General features: G+C 48.6%; 1 long non-coding RNA gene across 1 annotated transcript; it reads left to right on the top strand.

Moving 5' to 3' along the window:
* Positions 1-219: 219 nt before the first annotated feature.
* Positions 220-11,858, top strand: LOC144157986 (uncharacterized). Its single transcript, XR_013319924.1, has 3 exons — positions 220-293; positions 9,733-9,943; positions 11,699-11,858. It is a non-coding gene; the product is annotated as an uncharacterized LOC144157986 (long non-coding RNA).
* Positions 11,859-21,203: the final 9,345 nt, after the last annotated feature.

The following is a 21,203-nucleotide window of genomic DNA, read 5'->3' as shown; positions in this document are numbered from 1 at the left end:
CCCGACACTTGAAGAAACAGAGACGTTTGTGTCGTACGGATAGACTCCTCAGAAAACGCAATTTGTTTGTCCATTTGTTGTCCAAATAGGACGCATATTCGAAGAAAATACGCCCTGTTTGTCGCATAAAATAGACAATGGATGGTTGCGAGCCATATTTTGTCAACGGCTTTCTGCTGCCGCTACACGTCAGCCGTTCGTTATGGGCAACATTATAAGTGATGGTATATCCTGAAGAAGTACTCTCAATTCTGTTCTGGGTGGTGATCTTATTTATAAGCTCTCATGCCACAGTAAGTCTGCTACTCTCTTCTTTCAGTTTTCAGTAGTTGTAACGTGTGCGTAAAGTAATATTGAAAATATTCACAAAGAATTTTGAGAGTAACTAGGAGTTATGAATATAGTCAGAAAACCCACAAAATTTATATACAAAATGAGGAGTCCCTAGTTGAATTGCCGCGATAAATTCTAAGTTTGTTCTTAAATATAAAGAAAGAACGATAGAACGGCTTTACTGACCAGGCTTAGTCACATAATTTGAAAAATGGACTACCTTCTTTATAATTACCTATGTATACGGTCAGGGAGAGAGGGAGAGCGAGAAAAACTTTATGTGGGCTAAGCTCTGTTACGGGGATGGAGTGGCCGCTGCTGGCTTTAGAATAGCGGTGACAGTGGGAGCACAATTTCTCAGAGAGGATCGAACCTTCGGATCAGAGCTGCTCACAGCCCTCCAGCGTGCCCGGGATGATTGGGACCAGGCACACAATTTTTGGGATAGGTGGCGTACATGGTGGGCAGCTCGGGGAGCGAAATAAAGCCGGGTGAATGCGATGAACCAGCACGCGACAGGAGAGGCTGCCTATCTGCAGTAAGCGCCACGTGCGTTTTTGCGCGTTGTTTTGATTGATTGTAGGGTTTAACGCGCCGACGCAACGCAGGCGATGGGGCGCGCCGTAGTGGAGGGCTCCGGACTAATTTTGACCACCTGGGGATCTTTAACGTGCGCCGAAATCTGGTACACACGGGTGTTTTTGCGTTTCTCCTCCATCAGAAAAGCGGCGACCTTGTGCTCAGCAGCGCAACGCCTTTCGCGCGTTGTCGATATTGACGTAAGCAAGGGAATTTCCGCGGTGGGCGAGGCGGAAATGGGTTGCTATGTCATGATAGCTTAGTGACGTATCTCGAGCTGATCTGGCACCGTAAGAAAGGACGACGTGTGAAAAGTCGCTATTACCATATTTACCCGAGTTCCGTTTTTACCGGGAATATTATACACATTTATTTTTGGACGGTTCCCTGTTAGGTCTCTACGAATAAATTCTTCTACTTGCGCGCAGGAACTTCGTTGAGTACTCGACGGGAGTTTATTGACAGATCATGTTGTAATGTTTGCAAATGAGACACAGTACGATTTCAGCAAAAAGTTGCATGAATAGAGAAGCAGCACATTTTAATCCAGGGATAATTTCTTACATGAAAATGTGTCAATGCAGTTTCGAGTATTAGGTGCGGCGTACCTTATAACCCCACAATGTCCCTCCGTGTCCGTGCGCATAGCATTTACAATCGCATAAAATCCCACAGCCACCGGAAGGATTTGAGCCTATGTCTGGTAGACCAGACAGAGTTATTGTCACTCGTCTTACCCATTGGGCTAGGACCGTGAGTTAGTACCAATCAAGGTACCAATGAGTTAGTACCAATGAGTTAGTACCGTGAGTTAGTACCAATGACTTAGTACCAATAATCAAGGAGCAACTCACGGCGCGGGAGAGGGGTACCCACATCCATCCCACTCTCCTTCACCTCTTCTTCCTCACCCAACAACCTACCCTCTGTGCGCACTCCCCCATCCTGACACCCTCTACCATATAACATGAAAGTGCCAACGTACTCCAGACATTCCCCCTCTTCCAAACCTCACCTTCAAGCAGTCATTTCTCAACCCCAGCTTCGAGCAGTGGAAGGCTTCCCTGGCCAGCTTAGACCCGGATATACAGCTCAAACTGGTGACCCAAGCATGGAGGGCCAGCTGAAATCAAGGCATCCTGGACTAGGGATGCCATCCACGGCGCGAGGCCCACATATCAGCCTCTGTTTGATAAATAAAAATATTTATATCTCTCTCTCTTTCTCTCTCTTTAGGGGGAGCAATGTTAGCCAATCTACCAAAGCGGGTATGATTGGCTTGAAGGTGGTGCCCTGGTTTATTTTTCGGCACGAGGCATGCACTCACGAGTATGCTACGACGTGTCTTTCTTTTTCTGAGCAAGTGTTGCCACGATACGGTGAACGCTTGAGTTTTATTTTTGTTGCCAATGCTGCCAACATACCTAAGTGGGTAAGCTCGGCTTGACGAGAGTGCACTGGAGACACGCGTGCACGAGCGCTCGGCGTTTTCTTGGTATTTTTAACTGCGGACACCATACACAAACGATTTGTTCAACAGCTTTGCTGTTTAAAAAGTCGAAGCTATTCCCCCATGAATGTTTATGATTAACAATGCTATGCAGAATACACATCCCACTTAAGGTTAAAGACTGTGCACACTTACTTTTCTCATCATCTTGTGTATATACGGACTATGGCTTTGGGTTAATTTAGATAAACTTGCAAGAGCTACAGTTTTGTCCAAGCAGACAAAGATGGACTCTCGTTTCACCTTTCGTAGAAGCCCAGGTATTGACGGCAGATGGGAATTCTGTAACTTCCCCAAGAAAACTATGAACTAATTAGTAAAAGGAAATGAAACTCGGCGTAATGATACAGTGCTCCCAGCGACCAACTGTCAATGTTTTTGTTGAGAAAGTCTTAATAAAATAAGAGTGAGAGCTGTTTCTTCTAACGATACTCCTCTGGAAGATTCTGATGTATTGACAGCAGACCGGAATAGTGTGCGGCTTACAAGTTCATGGATCACTAAATAATAATGACAAGCAAATAAAAATGAAACTCGACGAATTATCTTAGCTGGCACTTGTTAAATAATAAGTGTTGGTAAGGCTTCAGATAAAACAATAATAATTGGCGTTCTCTTCTGAGCATTCACGCAAAAGTTAGCTTTCTCGCAAGGCGTGTTCAACGTCCCAGACTTTTTGACGTACTCAAAACTTCCACAGAATAGACTGCTTCGCTCGAAGATAAAAAGATCGCCTCCTTCGCGAATGAGATGAGAAGACTGAGGAAAAATCAAAGCAGTGGTCTTCACTAGCTTTAACTTGGCTTTTCTTAGGTCTTGTATTTTATCAAAGAGATATGGCAAAAAAGCGAAGCTTTTTTTATGAAAACAGAGTGATATCAAAGTCTGCAATCCACCCCCCTAAAGTCAAACATACAAACTGCCAAAGTCTGAAGCCGAAGTCCCCTTCAACTCAGCCGAAGCCCAAAGCCAATGCCCGCACTACTAACCCCAAGGAAATGCGGAGCGCCCCGAATGCAATGATACCGCAGTCGGATGGATGCCTGTCTGATAACGTGAGGGACACAGGTTCGATTCCGACCACAGGGAACGCCTGCTCGTTGCCTAATTGCGCCCTCGCCACTTCCCTTCACACTACTTGACCTAGGATTTCCCCCTCTCCACTTCACTGAGATAAATTTCGTGTTAACGATCCGCACGGAAAGAAGAAGTATTTAACAGCTCCGCTGCTAAACAACAAAGTAGTGGTAAATAAACATGCTGAAAGAACCCGCTTCACCTTTTGTAGCGAAATGATCGAGGAACTTGACAAATGTAACTGCCTTAGACACGTTATCAGTGCTTATCCCAACGACGAGAGAGAAAGTCGGCGCAGAAAAGATCTGGAATGAGGTGCCCCGGCAAGCACTTCCATGTGACGTATAACACGAAAGCTCTATCCCTGCAGAGAAAGCGCTCTTGGGGCATTTAAAGGGACACTGAAGTGATATGTAAACATTGCGGGATTACTAGCGCAAATTGTAGTCCGGAGTCCCCAGGCCATGTTTCGACCACTCTAGGCGCGTTTACGCGATTTTATTTAGTAGAAAAACTAATTCGAAAATGCTGTCCTCCTCTCTTTACGCTCGCCCATTTTCTGTGGCGTTTTCGTGTGACGTCAGGAGGGGATGAGCTGGCAATTGGCTGCGGCGCTACTGCACGGCTCCCTGGCTCCCCGGCCAACAGAGTCAGTCGGCCCAGCGTTTCGTCCGCCGGCCGCCGGCGGGTCGTCGCAGTCCAGGAGGTTAAAAAAAATTGCTTGGTCGCAATTCGTTCGCTTAGTTGAAACGAAGCCAGGACACGTTTGTGAATGGAAGAATGTGCCTTTCTTTACTTGGTTTGTTTGTACACTGTATCTATAGCTCCAAGTCAAGGTCGCTTCACACAAGCGCTGCACAAGCGCACATGCGACGCTTCGCTGACTAGTACGCCAGTAGGAAAATATAAGGCCTCTTGAAGGCGGGAGAAGAGTCAGCGAAGTCAATATAGGTACTAAGGAAATAAAATCAACTGATATTTTTACCGTACAGCGTAAAACTAGGGCGCGGGAAGCACTTTTTTGCGCTGGGCGAACAAGCACAGCGGTCAGCAGCACGACTACGCATTTGCGAACGCTTTTCCGCCTACGAAATGCAATTGCTAGACGTGAGCTACTGTGGAAACTCGGGCGACGCTTACTGCACGAGCGCAGTACAACAAATAGTCACCTAAGCTGCTTGAAATGCCAAAACTAAATAAAAGTGTACACCGGTTCTACAATATATACCCTATATTAGCCAGGCCTTCGCATCCCGCTCCGTGGCTCAGTTGTCTGAGGCGGTAGGTATGTCACCGCAAGTGTTTTGCATTTTTTTTTCTTTTGTAAGTTAACTTTTATGTTTTCCGCCGATGTTTTCTATATTGAGTTCACTTTTTTTTTGGGCCGCAACGTTCATGGCTACACGAACTAGTTCACAAAACGCGCGCAGGCTGGCACTGGCGCGCTAGCGAGTTCTCGTTGGCGTGCTGTTGCCATAAGTACCGACTGCTTGCAGGCAGTGGGCACATGCCAGAATGAAAAGACCCTTGGCCTGGTGCGAACACGCTTTTTACGATACAGGCATGACGGAGGCAACCTCCAAATATGGGGGAAAAGCGCACGACATTTGGGCGTCTGCGGGTACGCGGAGGGCGTTCATGCACTGCGTAGGTCTCGGCTAGTGAATGCTACGACTACAAGCCGTCCTGGGAGGCTTATCTTGTGCATTTTACAGCCGACAACATGGCAGAAGCGCGGTACGATGATTACTGAGATATTGAGAATGCCCATCCAACAACGCCATTGGTTGTGTTTTACAGAACCGAAACCGAAACCGAAACTTGTTTGATTGCTAACCTTGGGCATCGTCCAATCACGGTGCGGCTCCTCCTAACGTCACAGCTTTAGTTGGTGCGGCCGCCGCAAACCGCGCATGGTAGTTTTTCTTCTTTCGCGCTTTGTAAAATAATTACCGATTTGTCAACCGGATAAACGATGAAAAGTGTGCTAATTTGAGCCAGTCTACGCAGTGCAAGCAAAAACGGGAGCTTGACAAATTCACTTCAGTGTCCCTTTAAATCTTCTTACATGGCTTGAATGCGAGGCAGTATGGAACACCCAAGGTAGAACCGGTGCCGGTTGGCACCGGTTCTAGCGCGTGCTGATACGGTCAACTTTGGGAGAGATGTGAAAGGCTGCTGACAAAACGATCAGGGCCTTCTCGTCATGGAGAAGTTTGCTCGGCAAGTTCAGAAATTCGTAAAAGGTGCAACCGACGGGCTTCTGAGGAAGGGAGATGCGCCGCCAGCTCTACTGTTTCTCCAGCCTTTCACCGTTAGTGCAAGCTGCGCCAATTTATTTTGTATGTAGCTGTTCAGGGGAAAGGCTAGGCACCTCATCAAACACGAAAAGTGACTTCAGTGGTAGTCGGAGTTGTCGCCGTCTGCCTCAACACGAATGGTCCCAGAATGGCCACCGCTGTACAGAGGAGCTAATCTGAGTTCATATCAGATTTGAACCTAGGTTTCCACAGCAGCGTTCTGGTGCGCTAATCACAGCGCTAATAGATTGGCACCATCCCAGAATACAACAAAATAAGCCTGATGAGTGCACCGTGACAGCTGCACGGGCGCGGAACTACTGCACGTTGAAGAGAGATCTGATTAGGGAGAAAGCTGCCGCATGAATTGCGGCAACTTGGCGTCGGGGTGATTCGCGTAAAAAAAGCAAGAAACAAAAACAGCAGAGACTCAATCACAATATAGCAGTAAAGGAGCCCTGCTTTTCCTCTTCAAAACCTGTAAGCAGACCTAGTAACCTGAGAGAGAGAGAGAGAGAGAGACAGCTTTATTTTTGTCCAGTTGTTTGTAAGGAGGCCTCCTTCCTAAACGGCGGCCAGCAGCCCTTGGGCCCTGGCGGCGTTTTCAGCCAACTGGACCGCCCAGAGTTGGTCTTTTGGGTCAGAGCTGAGGAGCACGGTCTCCCACTGCTCGTCATTCGCGATCTTACGGCCTTCTTGGGTCGCCTGAGGACAAGCCCATAATATATGTGACAGGTCCGCCCGGTCCTTACATAGTGCGCACATGCCTGAATATTGGTCAGGGTAGTAGTAACTGTATGCCACGGGGTTTGGATAGGTATTCGTTTGGAGGAGACGCCAGACCACCGACTGCCTTTTGTTTACGGATGGATGAGCGGGAGGATAACGGGCCCGTTCGAATCTGTAATGATTAGTAATTTCCCTGTATGAGACCATGCGGTCTCTTCCCGACCTCAGCGGAGGCTGCTCGGTGGCTCGGCATGCGAGTCCTCGAGCCGTGTTGTGAGCTGCCTCGTTGCCCGGGAGGGAAGAGTGTGCAGGTGCCCATAAAATTTGGAATTTCCTCTGGTCTCGGAAATTTAGCAGAATGCGTCGCGCCTCCGGCGATATGCGCCCTTTAATAAAATTTCGAAGAACATGAGGAATTTATTTATTTCTTCTCCTGGCACCCTTTCGTTCAAAATTGGTGTTCTACGCGCGCCCGTAGAATTTAGCAAAATCCGCTGCCCTCAACGGCGGTGTCCGTATTAAATATAGACATCGTAATGTTATAAACGATGTGGAAAAAAAGAGTAAGTAGTGAAAAAATTAAGCACTTCTGAAACTCGGGCAACTGGACACACCACTGCTAATTTTTTTTTCTATTGCGAGCTACCACATATATCACGAACAATAAAGTGGAGGACTGAGCAAGTAAAATGAGGCTAATTTAGAACATACCAAGATGCGACGAAAAGTTCGTTACAGCAGGATGTGTTTTTTTCCTGGGGAATGCGGGTTTAACACAATTGAAAGTTGGTCGAGTTGGTGATACATTTTGGGAACACGCATGAAAAAAGACACGTCGAGGAGGAGGAGGAGAGGGAGGAGGAGGAGAAGGAGGAAGAGGAAAAACGTTTATTTATATTTTTTAGTGGTTTGGCGGCACTTTACCGAGGGCTCGTGCCACGTGCGACAGTTCCCAACGGGGTCAGCAGGGGTGGTGCCCTCGGTCTAGGGCTCCAATGGCCTCTGCTTCTTTGCGTGCTCACTGAATCAGACCGATCTGGGGCCGAATTCTCTAAAAAACGGGCGTCGCTTTGAAACGACGGGGTAGCGCCATGCAAATGCATGTGTTCTGAGGTTGGGGCCGCCGCTTTGGGGTGTTTAGCACAGGGACTGAGCCGCAGAAAAGCAGTGTGGCAAGGGCGTGAAGCTACGAGCGAAACGACGGGGGGCAGTGGGTGTCACTTCGCGCCCTTGCCACACTGCTTTTCTGCGGCTCAGTCCCTGTGCTAAACACCCCAAAGCGGCGGCCCCAACCCCAGAACACATGCATTTGCATGGCGCAACCCCGTCGTTTCAAAGCGACGCCCCGTCGTTTAGAGAATTCGGCCCCTGGTCTTCACAGCAGGCGCTGGCCACCAGTGCCTCCCATTGCTCCGCATTAGGGTTTCTGATTTTGAGGACAGCCGTTGTGCTTTGGCATGTGGTAGAGGGTGGGTTTTTCTTGATCGCACAATGGGCATGCGTCTGCATATCGAGTTCGGTAAATTTTACTCAGCACGTTTAGGTTTGGGAAAGTGTTTGTCTGCAGCTGACTCCAGTCGGTGGCTTCTGCCCTGGTCAGGGATTCATGTAGCGGAGGGTACCTTTTCCTGATACCCCTGTAGTATGCCAATGTAGCCGAGTATTCCGAGGGGACTGCCGTGGGTCCTTCGAGGTCGGAATCATCGGGTGCTGGGTTGGTAGTATAGCCTCGAGCTACCCTGTTCGCCACTGTGTTTCCCTCTGGGTGCGCCTTCCTGTGTGTTCTTTCTACGTGCCGTCTTTTTTCGCGCTTATTGCCAGAGTGCAGGTTGGCCACGGCTCCCTAAATATTTTTCATAAAAAGTGTAGTCGGTGCATACCTCATAGTACGTACATCCGTATCTCATAGCCCCATGGTACCCACAACTAAAGGATTAGTTACGAATGTCTTTATTAAATTTACGTTCATAATCTGCCGGCATATGCTTCAACCACTTACGTTTATAACATAAGATACGCTTTCGCTGCCGTACGGATCCTTTCTTTTTAAAAAAAGGCGACGTTCCTTACGGAATAGTGAAGAAACCTGAAAACTTGTAGCTAGTACTTGGATGGTATACCGCTGGGATCGGCAATCTCTCGATGCGGAGGGCCGAGTTCCATGAAACCGACATGGCTGGGGCTGCACGGCATATCTGGAGAGGGCAAAAGGGGGCTATGCAGGAAAAAGAAATAAAAATTACAATGATTCCCAAATCGCAATAATGAGCAATATTGTGATGTAACGGTGAATTCGCAATAATGTACAAAATTGGAGCAATATAGTACGAAACTGGAATAATGTACACAACCTCAGCAAAGATAATAACTGTGAAGACGGGCTAACTGTGAAGATGGGAGACGAAGCGATCTTGCTTTGTTTATGTCAAACCCCCTTCGATGTCAACACCGCTATGTCGGCTTTCACACAGAAACATATGGGGAGGGTGAGTTCTTGCATCGTACCATGTCAACACCGCTATGTCGGCCTTCAGACAAAAACTGATATGGGAAGGGTGAGTTCTTGCGTCGTACCGGGGGCAGCATAATACCGCCCCGCTGGCCGCAGGTTCGCGACCCCTGTTATTGAGCAATGGGAAAATCTAGGAAACGAGCGTTGCATTAGATTTGTAAAATATTAATGCAGAATACGGAGAAGCTCTTATTTTCTCTTTTGCTACCTAAATTTGGCCGCTGCTTGCTAGCTGTGCGGGCGTTAGCAGTTAGCCTGTGCAGTATTATAAATTAGGGGATGCAGTAAATAAGATGTAGTGTGTGGTGATGTTAAAAAATCATGATATTTGGCCGTTAGGTTTTATGCGCAGACAAAGAGTTCAAATGCTAACCCCACGTGTTTAAAATTAAGCTGCGCATGGATGCAGATTAAGGGTTATTCCCAGGCTCAAACAATGAAACTACGTAAAAGTGATTATCCACGCAGCAGAGCACTAAAGACGGAGTTCAGGCAGGCCAACAGGGCGGGGAGACATCCGCAGCGTAGCAGAGGACAACAGTTCCATTGCAGCGGTTACAACCAATGAAACAAAAAGATTTTATGCACTGTCATTAAATGATGCTTGCTTTGCCTGAGGTTCGAGTGAGTTAGTTTAAACGAATTTAAAAACTCTCAATAACGAATACTCATACCTGCACTTTTTCGTCTAGGAGAAAGCTGAGGAAGGTGCCTTGTGTGAAGATACGGCCAACTGCCAGCCTGGACTTTGCTGCGTGCGAGAAGAGGAAAATGAGTATACAACGTGCGCAAGGAAAGGTGAACTCGGGGAAAGTTGCAGCGACACGCGGCTTACAATTATTTCTTCTGATACCTGGACAAGCGACGGTGAGATGTACGATGGCTACTGTCCATGTAAATGCGGTGAGTATCAACATTTTTTGTCTAAAATGGAAAGCAGCTAACTCTTACATGCAGACAAATAATTGAAGAACAAAATACGAACCCGAGAAGCCACTTTCCTATTTTCCACAGCGAACAGCTGTTGAAAGCTTATGGCGGACGCCAACAAAAGCTACCATCAACGAGTGTGTTGTTTACGCTGGTCGCTAACGCTGGTTGCATGGTACATGTGCTCCCCATAGCTGGAGAGGGCTCGGCCAGTGTTAGATAAGTTAAGCCGGCGCGCATTTCGAGGTGGAAGGCCCAGGTAAAAAAAAAATTCCCTCGCACTTCCCCGAGGGGGAGATTGTGTAAGTGCGAATGCACGGTTGTTGATTGCGCGATTACGGTGGATATCGTGATCTTGGAGTGGAGAGGAGGCGCCCAACACCCGCAGTCACTGAGCGGAGAGAGGAGGAGGAGAGTAGCGCCCACCGTTACGGCGAGGGCTACACGAGCGCCCTCACGCGTCGGAATGCGGAGCGCCCGCTACGCGAGCGAGAGCTCTCCCGCCCGAAGTGGAGAGGAGGCGCCCAACACCCGCAGTCACTGAGCGGAGAGAGGAGGAGGAGAGTAGCGCGCGCCCATCTGCCCCCGTTGCTAGGGAAGACGAGGAGAAAGACGAGGAGCGCGCGCGCCCGCAGCTGTTGCTATGCGGACGACGGCGGCGGACGATTCAGGCTCGCTTAAGAAGTGCATTCGCACTTAAAAATGATCTTGCAAAGTCCCTAAACTATTAACTCCTCCCTCACCAAAGTCACCAAACTCTCCCCCAATCAGAACACTTTTCCGAGGGTTGCATTAGGGAGGAGGACGGATCCGGCCAGTTTGCAAGATTTGTATTGCGCGTGTTAGGGTAGTGTTGCGAGATAAGTTTCCACAGCAGGCGTTTTCGGCAGGGAGTGAAGGGAAGGTCCCTCGGACGTTAGTGTTTGCTGCACGGGCTCGGGTGGCAATTGAAGTGTGGTGTGAAGATAAATTCAAAGGCGGAGAGAGACCGCCAAGCTTTTTATTTGTTCAGAAAAGTGTTACTGTCCTCAAACCAATGGGTTGAGTTACGTTAACTCTAAAACAGCAAGTCTTGCTAAAGCACGATATTTTAGGCCGGTCAATACACTCAAACATTGAAGCGACACGCGCTAAAATTTACTTCTAGTGTTTGTAGTTCAGTGCGTTCATGCAGGACGCTATTCTTTAAAGTCGCAATGCTACGATGCTTAGAAAACTTTTACCGGAAAGATATTTGCTTCATTACATTTTACAGCTTTTATTCGAGTAAAATAATGTTATACGATGTATAACGTGTTAAATTGAGTGAAAACGTGAAGTCAGTTATCATATCTGATTTTAGTCGAGGTCTGGAAAAGTGCCAAATATTTTAATCAAAATCAAACACCAGATTTCATTCAATTGCGGACGCACATGTCTAGATACAGATATATTAGTTATTTTGCAACTGAGTACTATTTGATTAGTGCCCATCATTGTTACGTTACACTACATTGTGAGCGATAACGGCCATATTTATCTTTGGTTCTCAAAATAAATGCGCTGAACGTAATGGCTGCATGAGAGAGCCATTAACAATGCTTTCATGAGCGAAATACACCAGTCTTGCTGGCTAGCTTACTTGTGTGTCCCAACTGTTGCTGAGTTGTTATTTGAAGTTGAAAGATGACTCTGGTCACGATGAACATTAAAAATTTAACTATTTTTTTGTTCCTGCGTTTCCTCAAGGTTTGGTTTGCCATTCAACTGATAACAGCGGTAAAGGAATATGTGCAGCTGAAGAGGACACCACAATATATGAAACCCGGATACGGGATGGGCTGTGACCCACAATCAACAATAGGCAAAAATATTTCAATTGGTTTTGTAAAGTTGTAGCAAAAAATAAAACAGATGCTGAACCTTGTTTTTGTTAAGCTAAATCTGCTCGTTAATATTTGTGTAACGCTCGTGCCTTAAGCGCCCAAAATTCCTACAATATCTCACTTCTAGCGACGGCATTCCTTGGGCGGAAAAGCGTTCACAAATGTGTGGCCCTGCTGCTGACTGCTGTGCTAGTTCACCCATCTCAAAAAGTGCTTCCCGCACCCTGGTATTACGCTGTAAAATAAAATTTTGGGCTGATTTTAATTCCTTCATACCAATGTTAACTTCACTGACTCTTCTCCCGCCTTCGATTGGCCTTAAATGTTTCTATTAGAGTACCAGTCAGCGAAGCGTCGCATATGCGCTTGTGTGGAGCGACGTAAGCTTAGCGCCTTGTAAAGTCTACAAACTAGCAAAATAAACGCCCATTCTTCCACGCACAAACATGCCGGGGCTCAGGTTCAACTGAGCAAACGTTTTGCGACGACACGTCGGCCACCGACCGATTAACGCTGGGCCGACTGATTCTGTCGGAGGGTAGGCGAGCCGTCAAGTCAAGTCAAGTATCTTGTATTGACGTCAGACGAAACGTCATAGGAAATCGGCAAGGAGGATGCAGAGAGGAGGACAGTATTTTCAAATGGATTTTTCTAGTGAATAAACTCACGTAAACGGAGCGATAGTGCTCGAAACATGGCCTAGAGACTCCAGACTACAATTTGCGCTATTAATTCATGAATGTTTACATATCCCTTCAGTGTCCCTTAAGAACCCCGCGTATACCTAAAAAGCGTTATACAGCGCCCCCTTTGAAATCGGCTTCGTTACTACGCTTAGGTTCTTTGCTAAGAAGACATTTTCAAGAGCAACACAAGAATTCTGATATCAGTATATCAAGGCCCTAACATATTTTAGTAAGGAGATTTTCGTTTGCGGGTGAGTGTCACACTTCAAAGCACTAGGCACAGAAGACGAACAGACGGGTTGTTTTCTCGTTGGGTCAGCATACAAATGGTAAGCATTTCAATTGTCGCGTTAGATTTTCTTATGGTCACCCACTGCGAAGGACCGGCAACCATACTGATGTGAAATACTACCAATTTTAACGAGTTATGTTGTTTTGGTATAAACACGGCCCACAGATTTTTTCTGTCTGTCTAATAGAAAGGGAACGTACTAAAGCTTGACTTTGGGCTAGTTTGGTACACATGGCACCGTAGTAAACAGCGCGAAAAAATTGAACAGAGAGAGGGCAAACACACACACGAGGGCGGCTAAACTTTCAGCGCTCGTGTCCCTTTGCCCTCTCTCTGTCCAAGTTTTTCGCGATGTTTCCTAAGGTGTTAAGAGAAAAAGAATCGCGACATTGATGAATTACAGAAAAATAATGGAAGACTCATTGGCAGATATTAAACAATGTGTGCGCATATCGTCCGTCTCCCTCGCGAACCTAAGACAAGCGGGGTATGCGCGTGCATCACTCCGGCCTTACAAGTCCGGCACGCGGCGTTTCTGAAAGCACGCCTCCCGTACAACATGCCAGCCGTACTTAGTGCTCTAGGCATCTGAGTGGTCACGTTTCCCGGCCTTAGCAGCGGCATTGGTTGCCTGCTACTCCTCTCTTTGTCCTCCAGTATTAGCATTTCGTCTCCATCATTCCCGTTCCTTTCTCTTTTCCCACCCGCAATGCCTGCGGGCTCCATTCCACAATATTGACGGAAGTCAAGGAATCCGCGAGGAGCTGCGTGACCAAACCGGCGGGTCAGCAGACGCTGATGGGGAGTCACGCTTGGACGGACGTCGCCTCTGCAACGTCGCTCTGTTCAGTCTTGTGGGCAGCTCTCTCCATTGTATTGTTCTGTGCTTCCTGTCGCTCGCTGTGTTACAGAGCAACCTGGACCGACACGAAAAGTTTGCCGACATGCCCCAGCTATTTCACACGCAACAAATGTGGTTCAGTATGCCACGAATAAGGCTGTTGAGCCAAGGCGTGGCGGGAACCGAGAAATAAGGCTCTCCGTAGGCAACAGCTGAAGGACATTCGCAGTTCCCGCCGCAATCTTCCTCCTCCCACCTCTGACGTCACAGACCGCTAAGGCACTTACATCCGCCAGGCTCAGACTCTCTCCCTCCCTTGTGACCTCGTTCTTCACTATTGTGAGGCCGCGTGTTAAGCAGGCGGGCGTGTGGCTCGCGGAGGATGATCAACGACAAGTGATGCCATGGGTTCAGCACATGTTAAAAAACATATTCTGTGGCGGACACACAAACGCTAGAGAGATGCACTAGGAACTATAACGGTAACACAATGAAGCACACTCGCAACGCAGAGGCGAAAAGAAACACAAGTCCGAAGTAAAGTTCGAGCGGAGGGGAAAAAAAAAAGAGGCGATACGCTCACGTCTAGTCTATTCGACGCTGGGCGGAATGACGTCGGTAGTACGTGTTGAGCGCTCCCCGTGTACGGTGCCGGTGGTCCGGAGACGTGGCGGTACACTTTCTCGGTGCCGCCTTTTAAGACTCAGAGGCCCCAGGTCGGAACGCCGATGCTCGCGCTCGGGCCTGGCCACTCTAGGTCTCGTCCCGAACCTCGGCCCGGATCACGCCTCGGGATCTCGCCAGCGGTAACAGGCACCCCTCGTTGCAGCAGAGGAGTCCCGGAACAGCTCCCGGGACGATTCTCAGAGAACAGCGCGCGAACGCTCCTGGCCTGCCCTCGAACCGCCTCCCGAGAGGAATCCTTGCGCTGTCCCGTCCGCGGTCACTGCCGGCACACACCCCTCTCGTGCTCTCGGCTCGTCGTCCTCTTCTCTTTCACCGCCGTCTCCTGGCGCACTCTCCGGCCCGAGGACGTCAATCATCACAACTATATAATGACCCAAGATGGCACGCCCCACTGTCACGTGTGTGGTGCCTGTCCCGACGTTAAGCACACCTAGTGGACTTGTACTCGCGCCAGGCTATCTCCTCATTTTCGTCCTCCACACCTTTTACCATCCCACATTCCATACTCATGGGAACGCTGGGCCGCTCCACCGCCTGATCTTCGCCCCATCCGTTGGCCTCGTCTCGCCCGGCACATTGCCCGCGTGCGGGGCCCTGATACCTGAGGAATTCCCGCCTGAACGTATTCCAGGCGCACCAGAAGCACATTTCCCGCAGCCCGGACATGGGCCACTTTAAATAAAGTTTGATCGCTCTCTCTATTTCTCTCTCTCTCTCTCTCTCTCTCTCTCTCTCTCTCTCTCTCTCTCTCCGTGGTCTCAACAGAAGAAGAAGATTTATTTCTGTGGCACCCAGGACGGGCGTTCGATGTTCGACTGCGCGAGGGGCGAGCTTCGTGCCGCGAGAAGCGAGCTCTGAGCGCGAGCTATGCGTTTAGCACCTCCATCGCATCTAGATTGTCTTCGTCGTCTTCCTGCATGCTCCTGAGAACCATGGCGATGATATTTTTCACAAGGCTTTCAAAAAGCACTTTCCTCTCTACTAATATTTTTTCGACATCCCCACTTTTTTTCACCAAGAAAAGTAATGCCAGAAGAAACAACCATGAAGGAAAAGTTTGGTGCCGTATCTGGTTGCTGCTCAGCAAACGCCAAAAGCCGGTAGTCGTCTGCCGCCACTGTCACGTAAGTGCATTTCTCCCCGACCATCTATCCCGCTTTTCCCCGCCTGTCTCACTCCTTCCATTATAAACGGAATGTTGGTTTGGTGAATTCCATTTAATTTTAATTACTTCATAGATATTGGAAAGATTATGTCATTTCCTTCAGGTTACTCCACCAGGCAACGCAATGATCGTACAACACTCCGTTCCGTACTCGCAATAATTGCTTCAAATATTCTTTTTTTCCTAGAGCCGTGGGAGAAGAATAGTTTAAGCAACCATCAAGTCAAAAAACAATTCTTAGCATCCTTTTCCACTGGGCTGGAATAAAACATTACTTGTGTATTTCTTTGTTTTCCTTTTGTTAAATAGGAGTGATGTTTCATCTGTATGATTGTGCTTACGTTTTCAAAACGCGTGATGGTTTGTTTTCTTTTGTTATAGTGTAGTCATGGAGCCAAAGGTGACGCAGTTGTCTTGAAGGAAAAACAAGTTTATTGGAGCCAACTTGTGCTCCCCTAACAACTCAAAGAATACACAGGCGACGAAGCAGCAGTCAACAAAGTGGTGTGCGCAGGCGAGCGTCGGCGAATCGAACGCCGCCGCGTCTGCTCGGCGGTCATTTATATTTCCGTGCGAATGCTTCTCGAAGCGTCACGTAAAAATGTGAACATATAGTGTCGCTGCGAAAGCGTTTCTCTGACCGCACGCGGAACAAGCAATGTACAAAGACGAGAATTATTGAAAAATACTCCAGCTAAAGTTGAATTCTACAACCACCTTGTTTACATCAGAAACCAGAGGCACTCGCAAAACTAATCTTTGTTTTCTAGAGAGAGAGAGAAAACTTTAATGAATACTGAAGAGTTTAGCCCCACAAACGGCGGGGCTTGCTAGTTCAGATGGGGGTGAACATAGCGAGGTGAAAAAAAAAGAAGAGGGGAAAAAGTGCGCACCAACAATGAATAAGAGGGAGAAGAAAATAAAATCAGTTCGGAACGTAGAAAAAAAAATTACAGCACTAGGAGAAAAAATGTGAGTATCCCAAGTTTAAAGAACATCGGTTAGTCCCGTGTCAGACAGAAAAGTTAAGAGAGCCTTTGTCCCTCGCGCCGCATCAGCGTGATTTTGCCACGGACCAAGAAAGTGACGCAGCTCTAAAGAGTGTCCTCGTAGCAGTCGCACTAGAGTTCTTTTAGCTGTTTCGCGTTGAGTTGTATGCTTCGGGCAGTAACACAAGACATGCTGTATGCGTCTCTCACAGAGCACACAGAGCACAATGGCGAGTCCGCCCAGCCTATCTTAAAAAGAAAACTACCAGTGAAGGCAACGTTCAGGCGTAGTCGGTGAAGGACACCCTCAGTTTTCTTTTGCAGACCTCGCGGAAACTGGAAATTGCACTGAGGGTCAATCGCGTGCAGAGGCAAGGGTATCTTAAGAGGGTCCTGCCAAGCTGATAACTGCAGTTTCCATCCACGCGCATTCACGGCCGTACTTCCGTCTTGTCTGGAATACGGGATTCCAATAGACACAAGCAGATTGTGCGCCTCTTTCGCTGCTGCGTCAGATATGACGTTCCCCTTGATGCCGGAATGACCCGGTAGCCATTGAAGCGAGATGCGGTGCCCGTCTCGTAGCCCTAGTGTGTGAAATGCGTTTAGCTCACGCACAAGTTGGCCGCAGCGGTGGGATGGCTTCATCAGTGCTTGCAAGGCAGGCCGCGAGTCGGTAAAAATCACCCATTGTCGAGCGGGACTATTGGTGATGTGAAGGAGTGCCGCCCTAATAGCAGTTAACTCAGTGAAGGTGGACGACGTCTTGTGACTGAGTTTCTCTTTCACAGTTAGTCCCACCGACGGAATCCAAACTCCAATGGCTGACGAGTCAGACTTCACGGATCCGTCTGTATATACCTGAATGTGGCCAAGATAACGCGAACTGATATGCTCCAGCGTGTAGTATCGCAAGGCTGGCTCAGGCAGAGATGATTTCTTGCCTATACCTGGTATGGTGAGGCCTATATCCCATGGTGCAGCTTTCCATGGCGGGAAGGCAGGCTTGCTTGGGCGTTCGAAGTTGGCCGGTAGGAGGCTCCGTACATGCGGGGAAGACACCTGTGCTAGAGGATGGTCAGCACACCGGGTTACGTGACGGAGGCTGGTGCGAAGGAACTCTTGGGCTTGGAGTGTCTGGGCGGACATACACCTTGCTTCGCAGAGAGTTCCATTCGTGGATGTGCACCTTGGAAGGCCCAGGCAGATGCGCAGAACTTGAGCCTGCGCACACTCTATCACTCTGAAGTTTGTCTTAGACAAACCAATCAGCGCTGGGAGGCTGTACCGCAGAAGGTCAAGGAATAGTGCCTTATAAAGTCGTAGTAGCGAAGCCACTGAGCAGCCCCATGTTTTTCCTGTCAGCATCCGGAAAATGGGCACAAATGAATGCAGGCGTTCTCTAAGGATACGGATATGGCCTTTACCTTCCAAGGATACGGATATGGCCTTTACCCTCCATTACCTTCCCTATGCAGCTTAGTAAAGCAATAGGCCGGTAAGAGTTGATGTCGGTTGGCGGTTTTCCTGGTTTAAGGACCGGAACTAGGCGACCAAGTTTCCAGCTTGCTTCCACGCAGCCTGTCTCCCACGACTTGTTGTAGAAGGTAAGCAGTTGCCGGAGGGCGTTACCGCCGAGATGTCGTAAAGCCGCGTATGTAACGCCATCGGCGCCTGGCGAAGAAAGCAGGTTAACTGACGCTAACGCTGAGATAAGCTCGTGCATTGTGAATAATTCATCCATGAGCGTAGCATTCGTACTGGAGAGCCAATCGGTCAGGACTTCTGAAATCATTGCAGAGCTCCGGGGAGCTGTAACCTTGGCGCAAAATTCGTCAGCTACGTCCAGTTCACTGACGCCACGCTGGAGAGCTATTGATGAGAACGGATGAGCTTGACTCGGTGTTGCTCTCAGGCTGCGGAAAACTTGCCAAATGCGAGTTAGCGGTTTGCGGGGATCAAGCTTGGAACAAAATTCTCTCCAACGTTGTCTTGCAAGCTTATTCAGGTGCTTCTGAATGCGCTTCTGGGCATGTCTTGAAGCTCGAATGTCAACTGGTGACAGCGTTTTTCTCGCACGGCGCTCTGCTCTCCTGCGAATCGCGCGAAGGCGTTCATACTCTCCGTCCACTGGTGCCCACGCCTTTGGCGCCAAGCTCCGCCGTGTTGACTGTGACTGGGCCCTGGCAATAGATTCCGCCAGCATTGAAGAAGCTGATTCAGAATGGAGCCTGAAAAAAATTGCCCACTTGTGGAAACTTTTTCTTTCGCACCACGTCGATATGTCTCCAATGTTTTTCGCACGGTGTTGGTTTCAGAAATTAGGCGGTGTCGGAAATTAGTTTCGCAGGTAACCTTATTGCATTTTAAAAGACAATGTCTGGAACCTTGGCGCCTACAGCATGCAAGCACAGAGCACCCACGGTCAAGCCGTTTAAGCTTTCGACGAGCGTGAATTTTCCCTTCAAGCGAACAGTGCCGTTTCTAGAGCTGTGATGTCTGTGCTGTAACATCGATTTTTAAGGTTGAGAGCTGCAGCTGGGCTATGCTATGAGGAGCGCGGTCAAAGGTTAGGAAAGAATTCACACCATCTCGGAACCCAAAGTCTCCCACGCGTGATGACTTCTAAGACATTTCTCAGAGTCAAACACAGACATCAATCGACAGTGCTGAGCGTGCGTTATGCCTGATACGGATTCCCAGTAAGGGCTGCAATTATAAGACTTTCCTACCGGCTTCGGTTTCCAGCAACGATTGCGGGTATCATTACCACCAACGCGTTCATGTCGATAAAATACCACCAAAGGTGGGCGAAGGTTCCGCTGTGCGGCGCCACTCACGGAGCAGCGGCGGCCGCCCGGTGCCCTCCGATCAGCAGGGGCGCCCCTCGCGGTAGCCTTTGTCCCCAAACGAAACTTGGCCGGGAGTTTCATGACCGCAAAAGCGTTGAACGGGTCTGGTTTTAGCTTGTGGCTCGCAGGAGGGTGCGGACAGCGTAGAAGCCCCCAAAGAGTCCCGCCTCACGTCGGTCAGCAAAGCGACTTGAGGTTGTGGCGTCGATAGAAAAAGTTTTTTTAAGGTCCTCCTTCACCACTGCACGGATGGTCTCGCGTAGTGTGTCGGAGCCAAAAGCCCCGGCACTGATCGTCTCTAAAACCAGCGCATTGATTGGGCAGTCATACTTCCTCGTTTGTATTCCAAGTGTCTTCTCGCGAATTCGGCCACTGTCGCGAATTCGGCCACCGTCTTCGGGGGGTTGTGGACAAGGCATGCGAAGAGTTCTTGCTTAACGCCTCGCATCAGAAACCCTAGCTTGTCCCAGAAACCCAGAAACCCTAGTTCGGGGTCCGCACGGCGAAAAAGTCGCTTCAACTTCTCAACGAACACGAGCACACTTTCATTGGGATGGTGCGTGCGTGTCTACCGCAGCTGCTCGGCCCGTTCCTTGGGTACCAGAGTCGTGAACGTTTTTGAAAGCTCCGTCTTGAAGAACACCTAGGTCATCAGCGTACGTTCATGGTTCCCGAACCAAATGCGTTCGGAGTCTTCAAGATAGAAAACCACGGGCTCCACTAACAATTCAAAAAGTACACAGGCGGCGAAGCAGTATACGAAGTGGCGTACGCAGGCGAGTGTTGGCGAATCGAATGCCGCGGTGTCCGCTCTGCGGACATGTATCTTTCGGCGTGAGTGTTTCTCTAACCATCCAATTACATTGACAACGCTGTAAGTCAAACAAGATTATTATTGGCGGGCGGCGACTGCGGGCGGCGTCAGGCGTCGTCACAGGGGCGCCGACTGCGGGCGGCGCTGCGAAGCGCGCCCCTGTGACGACGCCTTTGGGATTCCAGCATTTGCTGTCTGTTTCAATCGGGCTTGCCCTCTTAGCTGCTTCTTTGCGCTCGTTTGACCTTTGATGCTTCTCCGCACCATATTTTGCGTAACTGCAACTTTTTATTGCAATAAAATACTTTTTTATTGAAATAAAAGTCGCATACACTAGCTCAGGGCGTGATTTGAAGTATAGTTTTGGATACCGCTAAGGAAGAAACATTGCCGGCGTCCCCCATTCCTGGCGAAGCAGGTCCTGTGCGGAGCGCGAAGAGTCGGAGCAAGGCGACGGCTTCTATATTCAGCAATTTTTTGAACAAAGGGAATGGTCTAATAACCGACAACCGCGAAAGTGCAAGACCAAAAGCAATTCCATCCGTTAGTTGCTGTCGGCTATGGCTGAAGGCATTACGGTTCCCGGTAACCGTATGTAAGGTAAAAACGTTTTTGCAACCTTACCGAACGGTCGAAAGCTTTGTATCACGTTACTCTACGTTGTCATGGCATGAAAGTATGCGGACATGCCTTATGGGGCGCGAAAATATAGGTGGAGTTCCGAATAACCTACTAGCGCGTGCTAGTCTTAGCCAGTTTGGGGGTTTATTGAGCAAAACGAGTAAAATGTACGGTAAAAATACCGTAACAGTATGTTTGTCAAGACTTGGAGAGATATTTCTGTACATGTCTTCAAATAGCCATGACGAGAAAACAAAAGTTTGTTTTATTTGAAAGATTAGGTGTTTCATAGTACCCCAAGAGCTTTCCCGGAAGCAAATGATGCTTTATTCACTAAGAAATAAGGCAATTTAAGCCAAAATTTTAAATCTCCCGTTAAAATTGCACATTTCGTCACGTGAACAATGGCGTCATACGAGCC

Source organism: Haemaphysalis longicornis, unplaced genomic scaffold (assembly GCF_048455015.1).
Source record: "Haemaphysalis longicornis isolate Haplotype H1 unplaced genomic scaffold, Haemaphysalis longicornis Haplotype H1 scaffold_10, whole genome shotgun sequence".
Classification (NCBI taxonomy): domain Eukaryota; kingdom Metazoa; phylum Arthropoda; class Arachnida; order Ixodida; family Ixodidae; genus Haemaphysalis; species Haemaphysalis longicornis.
This window is presented reverse-complemented; position numbering and strand designations above follow the sequence as displayed.